Raw genomic sequence first — 14,675 nt, 5'->3', positions numbered from 1 at the left:
TATGTATATAACAATATGTGGATAAGTGATCAGGCAACGATGAATAATCTGCAGGTAGGTGACTTAAAAGTGATGAGACAAGATGGAATTAATCCTGATGGTCTCAGAGGAAGGTCACTAATCAGATTACGCTACAGTCCAGAGTATTTATCTGGAATATGAGAGATACTTAAGACTGTTCTGTTCTGTACTTTGTATGGCAGTCTGGGAAGTGAGTAAAGACCTGCCTGTTGACTGCTTAATTAAGAGTGACCTAGAGCTCAGAAGAATCCAAAAATACCAATAAGAAAACTTTCTCTAAATACCATGTATTCTGCTTTCTGATCCAGCCTTCCAAAGATAAACTACTGAGAACACTGGAGAGGGAAGATTTGAAAAGAGAGGAGTGTGTATGCTCAGGAGTGTGGGTATGAATAACAAAGACCAGTCGTGGGAAGCTATTATAGGCATATGAAGCTCTGCACTATTCTTGAACAACCCAACAAGCCTGTACACCCAGGGCTCAGATACAGACACCAACACTTACTGGGCACCTGCAAAGCCAAAGCTGGGGATGCAGAGAGGCTGAAGGGAAGCGTATTAGCTCAATGTAGGAATGTATTTACTTGGGCTTTCTAAATGGCAGATGGGGAAAAAATGAAAGAAAGGTAAGTGAGGTTTTTTATCTAACTTCTTTCCTCAGGAAGCAGCACTTGAAGTTGTATTTCCTACATAAATTCGCCTGCTAAAACTCCAGGGAGCTCATCAGTGGGCAGATGTTCTCACATAAGTACAGTTACTAGCAAACATTTAATAAAAATCATGACTGCATCTGGCTCGTATTAAAAGGTTTATCTTTGTTATTGTCTTTTAAGAGAACAGTTCCCCATGCTTATAAATCCTGACTCAGAATATGAATTCAGCCTGCCTCAGGTGCTTTGTGGTTACACCTTCCTGCTAGAAATCAGCACGGTCCACAGATAATAAATTTGGGGAGTACTGCCAAAGTGTTGTTTTTGTGTGTTTTTCAATGTGTGTACACTGGAATGTCTAGGAGTTATGCACAGTCAGGGCAATGCACTCCTAAGATTTAATTGTTTTTGGTCAAATGTTTACAATGTATGTGAGAGTCATGGCAGGAGAAGGGAAGCATTCATTGAATCCCCAACAGATATGAGCTCAAACCCAGGAATCCCTTAGTCACATTTTGAGTTAAGTGCTTACCCACTCAGTCTATTTTTGCATTTCTAAAAAAATTTAAAAAGATGGAGATGAGTGGGTAATTCCTTATGAGGCTATTGTAAAGATTAAGGGATCCATGAAAAGAGTGTAGCACTACAATCCACACATGAGAGAAAATAATTGCAAATTATATACCTGATAAGGGATTTATATCCAAAATATTTAACGTACACATACAAATCAATGAAGAAAAGATAAGTAACCCAGTTTAAAACGGGCAAAGAATATGAACAGGCATTTCTCCCAAGGAACATATGCAAATGACTAACAAACACATTAGAAAATGCTTGACAGCATCAATCATCATGGAATTGCAAATCAGAACCACAAAGATATCACTTCACACTCAGGAGGATGACTAGAATCCAAAAGTCAGATATTCACAAGCCTTGATGAGGATGTAGAGAAATGATAGCCCTCATACAGCGATAGTGGGAGTGTAAAATGGTGCAGCTGCCTTGGAAAATAGCTCAGAAGTTCCTAAAAAAGTTAAACATGAAATTAGCATATAACCCAGAGATTCCTCTCCTAGGTATGTATCCAAGAAATTGAAAATATGTTCACACAAAAACTTTTACATAAATTGTCATAGCAACAATATTTACAATACCCAAAAGGTGAAAACAACCCAAATGCTCATCAACTGATGAATGCACAAAAAAATTGACAATCCATGTAACAGAATATTACTAAGCCATCAAAAGGGATGAAGTACTTGGTACATACTACAACATGCATGAGCCTTGAAAACATCATCTTAAGTGAAATAGGCCAGTCACAAAAGATCACATACTATACGATTTCATTTATATCAAATAACCAGAACAGAAAATCTATAGACAGAAAGTACTATAAGAGTTGCACCAGGGTTAGGAGTTGGTGGCATGGGGGGTGATAGCTAAAGGGTACAGAGTTTCTTTATAAAGTGATAAAAGTGTTCTAAAATTGACTGTTTTGATGATTGCACATATCTCTGAAATACTAACCAACATTTAATTGTACATTTCAAATGGATAAATCATATGGTATGTTAATTATATCTCAATAAAGTTGTTTTTAAAAGCCTATGTGCTAGTAGGGGATAGCGGAGCAGAGTTTCAGTGACTCAAGAAAGAAAAAGTGTGTAGCAAGGTAACCCAGAACACAATAAATGCTAATTAAGTATCATCCATTATTATTCTACCATCATTTAGTATATTCCTCAGACCAATTCAGTTTGTCTGTTTCAAAATCAATCCATAGCAAATGATTAAGTTAGTAGTAAGAAATTAAATGTGACCCATAGATGATAATTATTGAGAAAATGATCTTTGGAACCAGACAATTATGGATCTACCATTGCTAACATATGGGCATATTAACTTTCCAGTTTCCTCATCTGTAAGATGGAGATAATAATGGTGCGTGCTCCATATAATCATTATTAGAAATAAATAAAATAAGATATGTGCTGAGAGCAATACAGTGACTGGCACTCATTAAAAATTACTTTCCCCTGCTTGGAGCCAACATCCGACATGTTCAAATGCCAACAAGAGATCTTTCCAATCTTTATATGTTAATAATTTTATTTTAAATGTAAAACTTTTCCTGGAAATTGCTTCTAATAACAACGTTTTGCTGCTTAAATATTGTCAGCTGCCAAAATGCAAAATATTCCAAAAGGCTGCATTTTTTTTTCCCGAGTAGCTGGGACTACAGGCGCCCACCACCACGCCTGGCTAATTTTTTTTTTGTATTTTTAGTAGAGACGAGGTTTCACCATATTGGTCAGGCTGGCCTTGAACGCCTGACCTTGTAATCTGCCCACCTCAGCCTCCTGAAGTGCTGGGATTACAGGCTGGCTAACTTTTTTTGTATTTTTAGTAGAGACGAGGTTTCAACATATTGTTCAGGCTGGCCTTGAACTCCTGACCTTGTGATCTGCCCACCTCGGCCTCCCAAAGTGCTGGGATTACAGGCGTGAGCCACGGCACCCGGCCAAGGCTGCATTTTTATACTCATTGTCCTCTACAGGTAACTTGTAGATAGATTCAAGTCACTGATGCTCATTGAGTTAGAAGATACTCTTTTGTTTCTTTTTAATTTTGTGGGTACACAGCAGGTGTATATATTTACAGAGTACATGAGATATTTTGACACAGGCATACAATGTGTAATAATTACATCAGGGTAAATGGGGTAGACATCATCTCAAGCACTTGTCATTTTTTTGTGTTACAAACATTCCAACTGTACTTTTAGTCATTTTAAATTGTACAATAAATTATTGTTTATTGTAGCCATGCTTTTGGGCTACCAAATACTAGATTTTGTTTATTTGGTTTAATTAGCCACTGGTGTTCCTTTGCTGCACTCTTTGGCTACCTATAAGAAAATTATTCATTGAAAAGTCAATGAAATAAACGTGATTTAATGAATATGGTTGCTAACATCAGAAGTGAAAACTCTTACGAGCTAATTCAAGATTGTAGTATTGTGAAGTCTTTTACTTTTTTTTTTTTTTTTTTGAGACAGAGTTTCACTCCATCGCCCAGGCTGGAGTGCAATGGCGGCATCTTGGCTCACTGCAACCTCCACCTCCCGGGTTCAAGAGATTCTCCTGTCTGAGCCCCCGAGTAGCTGGAACTACAGGCGCCCGCCACCGCGCCCGGCTAATTTTTGTATTTTTAGTAGAGACGGGGTTTCACTATGTTGGTCAGGCTGGTCTCAAACTCCTGACCTCGTGATCGGCCTGCCTCGGCCTCCCAAAGTGCTGAGATTACAGGTGTGAGCCACCGTGCCCAGCGGAAGTCTTTTACTCTTAAGGGTTGTTTTTTGTTTTTTTTTGGTTTTTTTTGTTTTTTTTCCAGATTTGCTCAAAATAAATGACCTTAAATAGAAAAAGAAAAAAATACAACAAGATGTTAAAGAACATGTCAAGATGTGCTTGGAAATCAATACACAGTTGCTTTTAATACAAAGAAGAAAGATGAAACCTCCACAAAACCCCTGCTTGAACAAATATTATTCACTCCAGGGATTAAAGAGCAGAGCCATTTTGCCACAAATGTATATCATCCATCCAGATGTGTGACTTTTTTATTTTGAGATGGAGTCTCACTCTGTGGCGCAGTGGCATGATCTCTGCTCACTGCAACCTCCACCTCCCAGGTTCAAGCGATTCTCCTGCCTCAGCCTCCCAAGTAGCTGGGATTACAGGCGGCTACCACCACGCTGAGATAATTTTTGTCGTTTTAGTAGAAACGGGGTTTCACCATGTTGGCCAGGCTTGTCTCAAACTCCTGACCTGAAATGATCCACCCGTCTCAGCCTCCCAGAGTGCTGGGATTACAGGCATGAGCCACGGTGCCCGACCCAGACGTGTGACTTTTTACAAAATCTATGAAGCCTTCCACATTTCATTCTATAAAGTAGAAAGGCATTCACTGAATTTAAAAATAACCATAAGTACTTTTGTAATCAAGCTTAAATTTTTCTACAGTGGAATAAAACACATTTTTATACCTTATAACTTTATTCAGAAATGTAGCAAAGAATTGTCTATAAAAGTCTCAGTCTTCATATATAGCTCCAACATTATGCTTTAGTTCTGGAATTTTAGCTGTTTTAAACTAACTTAACAGAAACATTAACAAAAGCAAAACATACATTACAGGCTGTCTGGGGGAAATCTGTGCCCAGCAGCAAGTCTTTACACAGAGAATGGCATATGTCAAGTGTATTGTCTTGTCAAGATGTAAGCAAGTGACAGGCCAATGTGAAAATTTTAATCCTCGGAAGAAACTGCACGATGCTGCTTCTGAGAACAGGATGACCTGAAGGTCACAGAGATTGTCCCTGAGAGGGAAATCTCTTTATAGATTCACTTTGGTCTGGTAGCATTATTTCTGTCCACTCCTCACAACTACTGTGTTAATTCATTGGGCTCACTTGTGCTTATAGAATCAGATGCACTTTACTATCTTTTTGGCTTTGTCTCCTCTGAAATGCCTCTTGTCCATACTCTTGCTGGGCCATGCCAATGTCACTCCCATGTTGACAGCTTCTCTATCAGATCCCTCAGAGCCACCTCATCTTGCTCTACCATCATGCCACTACCCTGAACAATTTCTTCACATTAATTACTAATCATGTCATTAGAGCTAGCATTCAACAAGCTGTTATCATGTCCCAGACACTGTTCTAAGCACTTTACATGCATTAACTGATTCTCCTAACAACCCTATGAAGTAGGTTTGATTATCAGTTTTACTTTACCAATAAGGAAACTGAGGCTCAGAAAGGTTACATTGCTTGCTGAAGGACACAAAAGTAGGAGGCAGCAGAATTGGTATTTGTAGCCAAAATTGGTGACTCAAAATGTTATATACTACTGTCTCATTCATTTTTTGTCTTTTGCTAAATTTTATATGAAAACTATATCTTAATTTACATTCTTTGATTTCTACTACAGCAGATATAGAATGTCCCAAAATACATAGGATATGATATATTGTTCATGTTTTCTTTGCTTTGTTATTTTTAAGTATCATCAAACCTGGAACCTTAGAAATTAGAATTTGGGAAAACAAAGGAGATGTTATTGGATAAAGAAACCGATCTTGATAAATATCATGGCTTTTCTTGCTGTCCAGCAGCACCATTAGATTATAGTTCTCCATAATTTTTAGGAACTGTTGCTTCAGTTGACTATAGAGATCTCCTTTACAATAATAACTCTCAGGATCTCAGTGGTGTAGCTACCCACCAATGTTCTCCAAACCACAGCTGTCCCACCTCCTCCAGTCATTGGCATACAAAGCCCTGCCACCTTGAGGCACAGCTTGTAAAGCCAATATAAATGTCTGACATCAGAACTTACTATTCCTTGTCTTTTCTGCTAGTCTGAGAGTGCCAACCTTCCTTGATGGGACTACTTTCTTCTTAAGCTCTTCAAACCATATAGCCTTCAAATCTCCTCTATGAGGGTTGGTCAGATTAATCTTCATTATTTCTTGGGCCTAGACTAAAGATTGCAAACTTTGACTCTATGAATCAAATGCAGAGCTACAAGCCAAATTTAAGTTCTACAAGACAAATGAAGATGCACTTTTGAAATCCCTCACATGGTTCTTTTTTTTTTTTTAATAAAAACATTAGTGTCCAACAATTAAGAGCTTTTACTTTAAAATGCACACTTACTAGATCTTTCTATTGTGGTCTCCATGTCAATAACACACATCCTACCAAATTTTTTCCAAATATCTTTCCCCAAAGTGGAGTTAACTTGACCAGGAGATACTCTACTTCAAATTACTCTTTGAGGGCCAGCAAACTTTTTCTGCAAAGGACCAGACAATAGTTTAGCCTTTGTGAGCCATAGGGTTTCTGTTACTCCTTCTATTCTTCCTTCTCTTCTTCCTCCCTTTTTTGGTCTTTTTCTTCTTCACCACACATTAAAACTATGTTTAATAAATATCGTTAGCTCAATGGCCATACAAAAGCAGATCACAGGCCATAAATTGTCAACTTCCAGTTTTTTTAATTTACTTGTATTCTTTCTTTATGTAATTACATCAGCTTAGAGAATGGAACATGAACAAAAGCATAAACATTATTTCAGTAATAGGCATTTTTTTTTTTACCCTAGGACCACCTACCTGTTCACTGCTTTTATATGCATCCCAGATTGGGCATGACCTGCTGATTCGAACCAGCTTCAGAGAGTTGTTTGTATACATCTCTTCATATCATCTTTCCTCTACATGTGTCTGTTTCTTTTCGCATGGCATTCTTTTTATAGGGCCACCAGTTATATTGGATTAAGGGCTCACCCTACCCCATTATGAACTCATCTTAACTTAATAATTACATCTGCCATGACTTTATTTCCAAATTCTGAGGTACTGAGGATGGGACTTCAACATATACATTTTGCATGGTACACAGCTCACCCCATAACACCAGGGCTTTACTTTTGCAGAGATCCAGTTGTTAAACATTTACCAGTACACTACTGCAAACAACCCTGAGATTGTTCTCTTTCTCAATTAGGATTCTGCAGAGGGATGAGAGGCAAGCAATTTCAAGCAGAAAGGCACAGAACTGATGACTATAAGTTACTAGTAAGAACTAGTGGTACTCTTACTGTGAACCCAATGTTTCTCTTAACCTAAGATACTTAAGAAATGTAGAACGAGTAGATCAAACTCCCCCACAAGATAAGAGAGTATTACTTAGCAATACATTGTATCTGTCTTGTCATAAGGCTTCAAAAAGGGTGACTACAGTGTTTGTGAGACTAAAATAGTCGGTGACCTTTCAAACATACCTGACTTCAGTTTAGAAACTATAATAATTAGGCTGGGTGCGGTGGCTCACGCCTATAATCCCAGCACTTTGGGAGGCCGAGGCAGGTGGATCGCTTGAGGTCAGGAGTTTGAGATCAGCCTGGCCAACGTGGTGAAATTCCGTCTCTACTAAAAATATAAAAATTAGCCAGGCGTGGTGGTGCATGTCTGTAATCCCAGCTACTCGGGAGGCTGAGGCAAGAGAATCACTTGAACCCGGGAGGTGGAGGTTGCAGTGAGCCGAGATCGTGCCACTGCACTCCAGCCTGGGTGACAGAGCGAGATTCCATTTCAAAAAAACAAAAGAAAGTATAATAATTTAATACACATTGTTCAGTTATTCCTAAAACATGATTTTACTAAATGTGAATAGCAACAATACCATTGCAGCAGTATATCCACCTGAGTCTAAAACAGGTCAATCTATCAATGAATTTAAATGAATTTTTTCGGTACTGTATGATTATATGTATATGAAATTCTAGAAAAGGCAAAACTATAATGACAGAAAGCAGATCAGTGGTTGGCGAGGGTAGGAGTTGGGGAAGACTCTCCTTCAAAGGGCATGAAGAAGACTTTAGGATGAAGGAACTCTTTTATATCTTGATTGTGGCTACATACTGTGTACAATTACCAAATTCATCAAATGCTACCCTTAAAATGAGTGAATATTATTATATATAAATAATACCTTAATTTTTTTAAGTGAAAACATGGAGCTAAGAAAAAAGATTTAGGAGGCAGAATCAATGGAACTTCGTATGTGCATATTTTGCTTTACCTGGTGGCTGTGTTTCTAGAAAAGATGTATAAAAATAAAATTGAAAATGCCCTAAGGGAACTATCCAAACTAGTATTCAAACTAATTTCTAATAGAGAATTTCAAACATGCACAAAAGTTGACAGAATAACTTAATGAAACCCAATATACTGAACATCAAGCTTTAACAATTGTTAATTTATGGGCAATTTTGTTTCATTTATATCTTATTCTAGTTTTACCCTGCTACTCAGTTATTCTGAAGCAAATACTAGACATTATATAATTTTAACCATTAAAATTTTAGTATAAATCGCTAATAGGTAGAGTTTTTTTTAATAAAAACATAACCAAAATACCATTATCACAGCTAGAAAATTAACAGTAATTCTTGAATGTCATCTAATATTCAGCCATAGTTCAAATATCTAATTATCTCACAAAGTTACAAATTTTCATTTTTACAGTTTGTTTGAATTAAAATCCAAATAAGGACCATGCGTTGCAATTGATATACCTTTTAATTCCATTAAAAAAATTATAATTATGGCCAGGGATGGTGGCTCATGCCTGTAATCTCAGCACTTTGGGTAGATTGTTTGAGCCTAGGCATCATAGCAAGACCCCACCTCTACAAAATAATCAGTGAAACTGGTAAATTAATACCTATCAACGGAATTTTCTGCGTTTTAACCAACTAATTATTTTGAAATCACATTGGCCACAAGGTAAAACTCCAAAGCATGCTAGCTTAGTAGACTGAAATAGAGTAAAACTGACAAGGGGCATGAACAGAGCCCATTCAAAACTATACTGATTTTTTTCAGAAATAGGGACTGAGCAAAGGCATGTAAGCTTTCTGTGGCAACAGAGAGCCTAATAACTTTTCCTGAATAAAATCACAGTTTCTCTGCCCCTCCAGAGTCATAGGGCATTTTTGTTTCTGAAAGCAGCCCCTAAGGTATAAGGCAGGCACACTATGAGAGCTCTGGAGTCATATTTATATAACTAGCAACACTTTATCTTTTTCCATTGTGTGTTTAGAAACACACAGTGACTCAGATTTTTTCTGCAGTGCCATTTGTTTGGTCCACCAATTCATCAGCATATTTTAGTGAAATTATTTACCTTATGTTAAAAGGGAAGGCAACAGCTTTCACAGCCAAATAGATGTGATATGTTTGTTATGATAGTTGGCAGGCTATATTTGATGGTATGACTACACTTGTTAAAATTAGTCCAACTATACTCAATGTGATTTTTTATTATTTTTCTTCTTGGAGGACTGCAAGCCTCACAAAGAAGCAAACTGGGATTATATGATGTCTTTTTTCTCTTTCATTTTGCCTTTCTTACCTAGTGCTAAGCAGTTAGTTAATAACCAACACAAAACTTGAATAAATGAATCCATCAGTGAATCAGGCAATCAGTAATCACAGACTTAATATTTGGTTTGGTCCTGCCATCATGGGAAAGCTCTGTTATCTCTGGAGTCATTATTAAGCCCAAGTTCCTTTGATTATACAGAGACAAAAAAATAATAATAATAAGGAGATAGGTATTTTCCATATAATGGAAACATTCAGTATAATAAACTAAATTTATAATATAAACTGAGAAATTATCCTTGTCATAACATATTAGGTAAACCAAAATATGCAATTAGCCAAAATAAACTTAAATTTTATAGCATTTACAGATAAAGTTAAATGCCATTTATTTCTCTGACAGAATAAATTAATAGGGTAATGTTTTGTTCAAATTTTTTCCTGTTTATTCAGGCCTTGCTCATAAGCAATTTCAACTTCCATGTCCAAATAAATTAATCACATTTAATGTGTTCATTGGTGCAACGACATGCCTAAAGCAAGTAGGTGGAAACTGATTTTGCCAGTGTCATTAGAATGTGTTTTTGTCCAACTCTGAATGATCATACTTAATGGCAGTGCTAAGACAGATGATGTATTTGTTTTTGTTGAAGGAATTTCTTTTACTAAAAATAATTAAATGTGTAGTTAAGTCTGTTTCCATATGCATATAGTTAGTTACTTAAAATCTTATATCTATTCTGAACCCAGCTGTGCTTGGCCACATTTTTTTCAATGTTGAAAAAATCGATATGAGACTTTATAAGTATATTAACCTCCTTTTAGTGACTATGCAGAGGGAATAATGACTGCCCAAATATTTCTAAACTTTAATTATCAGAAATTGCAAATATATTACCTTACATGGCAAAAGGAACTTTGTAGATATGATTAAGGATCTTGAGATGAAGGGATTATCCCCGCTTATCCAGGTGGGATCAATGTAATTGCAAAGGTCCTTCCTTAAATGAGAGGGAGAAAGACAGATGAGTCAGAACTAGAGCGATGGCATCATAAGAAAGACTACACTGCCCATTGCTTGCTTTAAATATGAAAGAGAGCTACAGGTCAAGGAATGTGGGAACCTCTAGAAGCTGGAAAGGGGCAAAATAACAGATTTTCCCCTAGAGCCTCAAGAAAAGAACACAGGCCTGCAGACTCTCTGCAGAATTTAGCACAGTTGATATCCATTTTCAACGTCTGATAGCTGTGATGGTAAGATAATAAATTTATGTTGTTTTAAGTTGTAAAGTTCATAATCCTTTGTTAAAGCAGCCACAAGACACTAATACAGTTGTTACAGTAGGTAGCTAGTCAGGCATGAACAGGGCAGGAGAGGGCTCCACCTTCCTCACCCTGCCACACACTAGGAATGTCAAGTGATCATCAGATGATAGGCAGTTGTTAACTGTCTCCCTAAAATAATAATTGGTTACAGCGAGTGCCAGAGAAAGGCGGTCTCCTGATAGAAAGAAAATACCTGAAACTGGTGATCAGCAGCTTCCTGATAAGATCTCAGAAGTTGGGCAAGTGGGCTCAAGCATGCACTTTTGGGGTCTCAATTTGTATATCTTAACATTGATAGATTAAAATAAATGGAAAAAAGTTACGTGCTTCCACCAGCTTCTCTTCCAACTAAGGCAGATACTCGCAATGGTTCACTGCACCCTTTTCCCCGAATCCAGATAGCTTCACAATCCCAAACCCAGCAATCCAGGCAGCTGCTACCAGAGTTAACATGTCAAGGTGAAACTTACTCATCTTTCTTGGAAACTGATCTCTAAAATGGCTTCCAGTTCCAAGAACTTAAGTTTCTGTGCTTTTCCAATTTAATGATTCTGCCCCAGCTATTTAAAAATGACTTGATAAGAGTGAATCTTCTCCTGCAGTTTCATTGACTCACTTCTCCTAAGAGTTTACAAGTTTTTATGAAATTGAGGAGGAGACAAAGATTTGCAGTATAATAAACCTGATTTAGAGAGTTGTTTCTTGTGCTGACAAAAAAAAAAAAAAAAAAAAGACAAGCTACAGAGAATAATAGGACAGGTGATTTATGTTGGTGCACTTGACCTTAATCTGTCTCTGTTGTTCTACTGAAAGTTGATAGCAGTTGAACAATAAGCATGATGATGACCTGAGAAAGAAACAAAATGAGTCTGGAAGGCTAACATTTAGTTAAACTATAAAGTCAACTAGAAGGAAGAAAGCAACTGCCCCCAAATAAGAAGACAGTGTTACGTAGTAGAAACAGCACAGGCTTTGTAATTACACAGGGCTAGATTCAAAAGAGAACTTGAAACCTGTGTGAACTTAGGGAAGTCACTGAACTTCTTGGAATCTGGGTCTTTACATGTAAAAATGAGGCATAATAACTACCTCAAGGGGTTGTGATGAAAGTCAAATGAGCTGAGTTTATTAAGGTCAGTGAAAATGTCCAGTACATGATTTGGTATATACTAAATGTTTGATACATGTCAGTTTCTTTCCTTCTTTCCTTCCTTCCTTCTAAAGGGAAAACATGATCTGAAGCACCTTTCCTTATGCAAAATTCTGGCTACAAAGACTGCTGCATGCTTTCTTCCTGAGGTGAATCTTTTAAATTTAGAAATAATTTTTAGAAAATGTTTTTTGCTGTAAAGAAATCACTGTCAGATTAACTGCTGCCTATAGACCCTTTCTGCATATTTCTCTCAAGGTGGAGATTAAAAACTAGAATAGGAGGACATTTTGTAGCTCTGCTCTGAGAAAGTCTGATTGAACTGGGATTTTCTGATTAGGTTGGTAACATAAAAATGTTATTTGGTGGAATATAAAATCACTGGTAGTAATTCTATATAGAGCTGAATTTAAAAGGCAAATAATAGTGTCTGTTAACTGACTGAGCTAGGGAAGAGGTTTGAAAATGTGGCTTGCAGGCCTTATAGGTCAGATGGTCAGAGAAGGTGGACAGAGAAACTGTCCCTAGAAAAACAGCCTTGTCACAGAATACATTGCAGTGTTGGCCAGCAGGACGACTGGGAGCTTCTAGGAGATACCATGTTGTCTTAAACATCGTCATGCAAATACAGGAACACGATTAAAGTATAAAGTAATGCAAAATCATGAAATCTTTCACCTCTTGAAAAGAATGGGAATGAAAATGTGCAATATTGGGACCTTTGAATCCCACATGCAAGCGGTTCCCAGCACAACATGGACTGTATTGAATTAAGAATCTCATCAGGATACCTAGGGAAGTATGATTGCTATTTTCACCCTTACTCCCATCTCAATTGGCTTTGTCTGTGGCATCTGTAGTTGCACAGCCAAATATTTCAGTGCAATTTGAAGAGCTGAGTATATTTGCTGAAAAGTTTATGGGGTTTTTAATCTCTTAGAAACTCGGTAGTTCCGAAAAAAATTATTTCTGTTTGTGGAAAAAGAACAGAGGCTTGTCATTTGAAAGATTTTATATGCATAAATGTAAAGTTCGACAAGGCTTTAAAGAAATCTTTAATGCAATTCATAATGTACAGCAGGCATTCACTAAGTTACACTTGCACAACTTCTGAAGAGCTGCAAGTAAAACATGGCTGATCAGGAACACAGGAGTAGTGCTCTTCCAGGTAAAACTTTTTTTTCTTACTCTACGTCTAATTAAAGATATTTTCCTGGCACCATTTTATTCCCTTCAAATTGCTACAAGAACTGTGTTAACGAAGGGGAGAAATGTTTCTGGGCTATGAGACAGGTATACAGCATAAAGTGAACAAAATATATTTCCCTAAGACACTGATTTCATCTCACCTTGGGGCATAAAACTATATAACCCATACAAAGGTCAGCTCCTGGCCTCAAGGTCCAATCACACAGAAGACTGCATTCAAAGAAACAATAGTATGTTAATCAAAAAAGTTAAAAAATTGAAATTCTTTTTTTTATTCTCTTTGACTTCAATAATGCATACTGGGACATTCCCTCCACTTGGGGTGGCTGAGGCCTGCAGGGTCTGTGGGCCTGGATACTAACGGGCCAGGGCTGAGAAGGTAGTTGGGGTCAATGAGGCAGAGTGGAAAACAGAGCTGAAAGATCAGGGACAAAGAGGAGGTTAAAGCCAGGAGGGAGCTAAGGCTAAGGAAGTAATTGGGGCTGAGTTTTCAGCCGGGGCTGAGGGGGCAGCAGGTTACACTGGGGCCCACAGAGCCAGGATGAAAAATGCAGTCAGGGCCAGAGAAGGTACCTGGAGCAGGGTGGAGCTGGGGATGAGATTGCAACTGGGAGCCTCTAATCGACTACCATTGCACTGGGCCACTCTATTTATGGAGGTTTTAGACAGCTTCTTCCTCCCTGGAACAAACATATTAGAAGTGCTTCCACTTGGCTCTTCTTCAGTCATATTTTTAGTCTGTCCCTGCCTTCTAACCTCAGCCCAACAATCCCAACTACCTGTATTTCTGTGGCCCACAGGTCCTAAGTAGGTCTGAGTCCACCTCTCCAATCCCTTGGCGCCTAAGCCTGAGTCTAGGTGAGGTCACCAGAAATGTGATGGGAGAGCTTGTTGTGGAGTAGTGGGTCTTTTGTCCTCTCCACTCAGGGAACCAGATCTCCTCTGTGTCCAGATGTGACTGCACAATCTGGAAGCAGTGTGCCCAGAGCACTTAGCAATTAATGCATTCAGATGAAGGAGCCTGAGTCAATGCTCGGGCCCCACAGAACACAGATGTGAAAGGGCAGATAATTGTAAATGCAAAATGCAGAGACATGTTGAGTGGCCCTCTCTGATCACTCCATGTTTCTCAATTAAGATTTGTCCACTTACATCAGAAGGTAACATTCCTACATAAAGTTCACATCAGTTGGCAAATTATGCTATCCTCTTTCAAGCAAAACAACTGTATACACAGGTACGGATGCAATAGGATCTAAAAGGCTTTACTTAATATATAAATATAACAGATCACAGTTTTAAGTGCTTACGTGCATAATATAATTAACTCATAGGTTTAAAATATAACC

Source organism: Theropithecus gelada, chromosome X (genome assembly GCF_003255815.1).
Source record: "Theropithecus gelada isolate Dixy chromosome X, Tgel_1.0, whole genome shotgun sequence".
Lineage (NCBI taxonomy): Eukaryota > Metazoa > Chordata > Mammalia > Primates > Cercopithecidae > Theropithecus > Theropithecus gelada.
Note: the sequence above shows the minus strand (reverse complement) of the source record.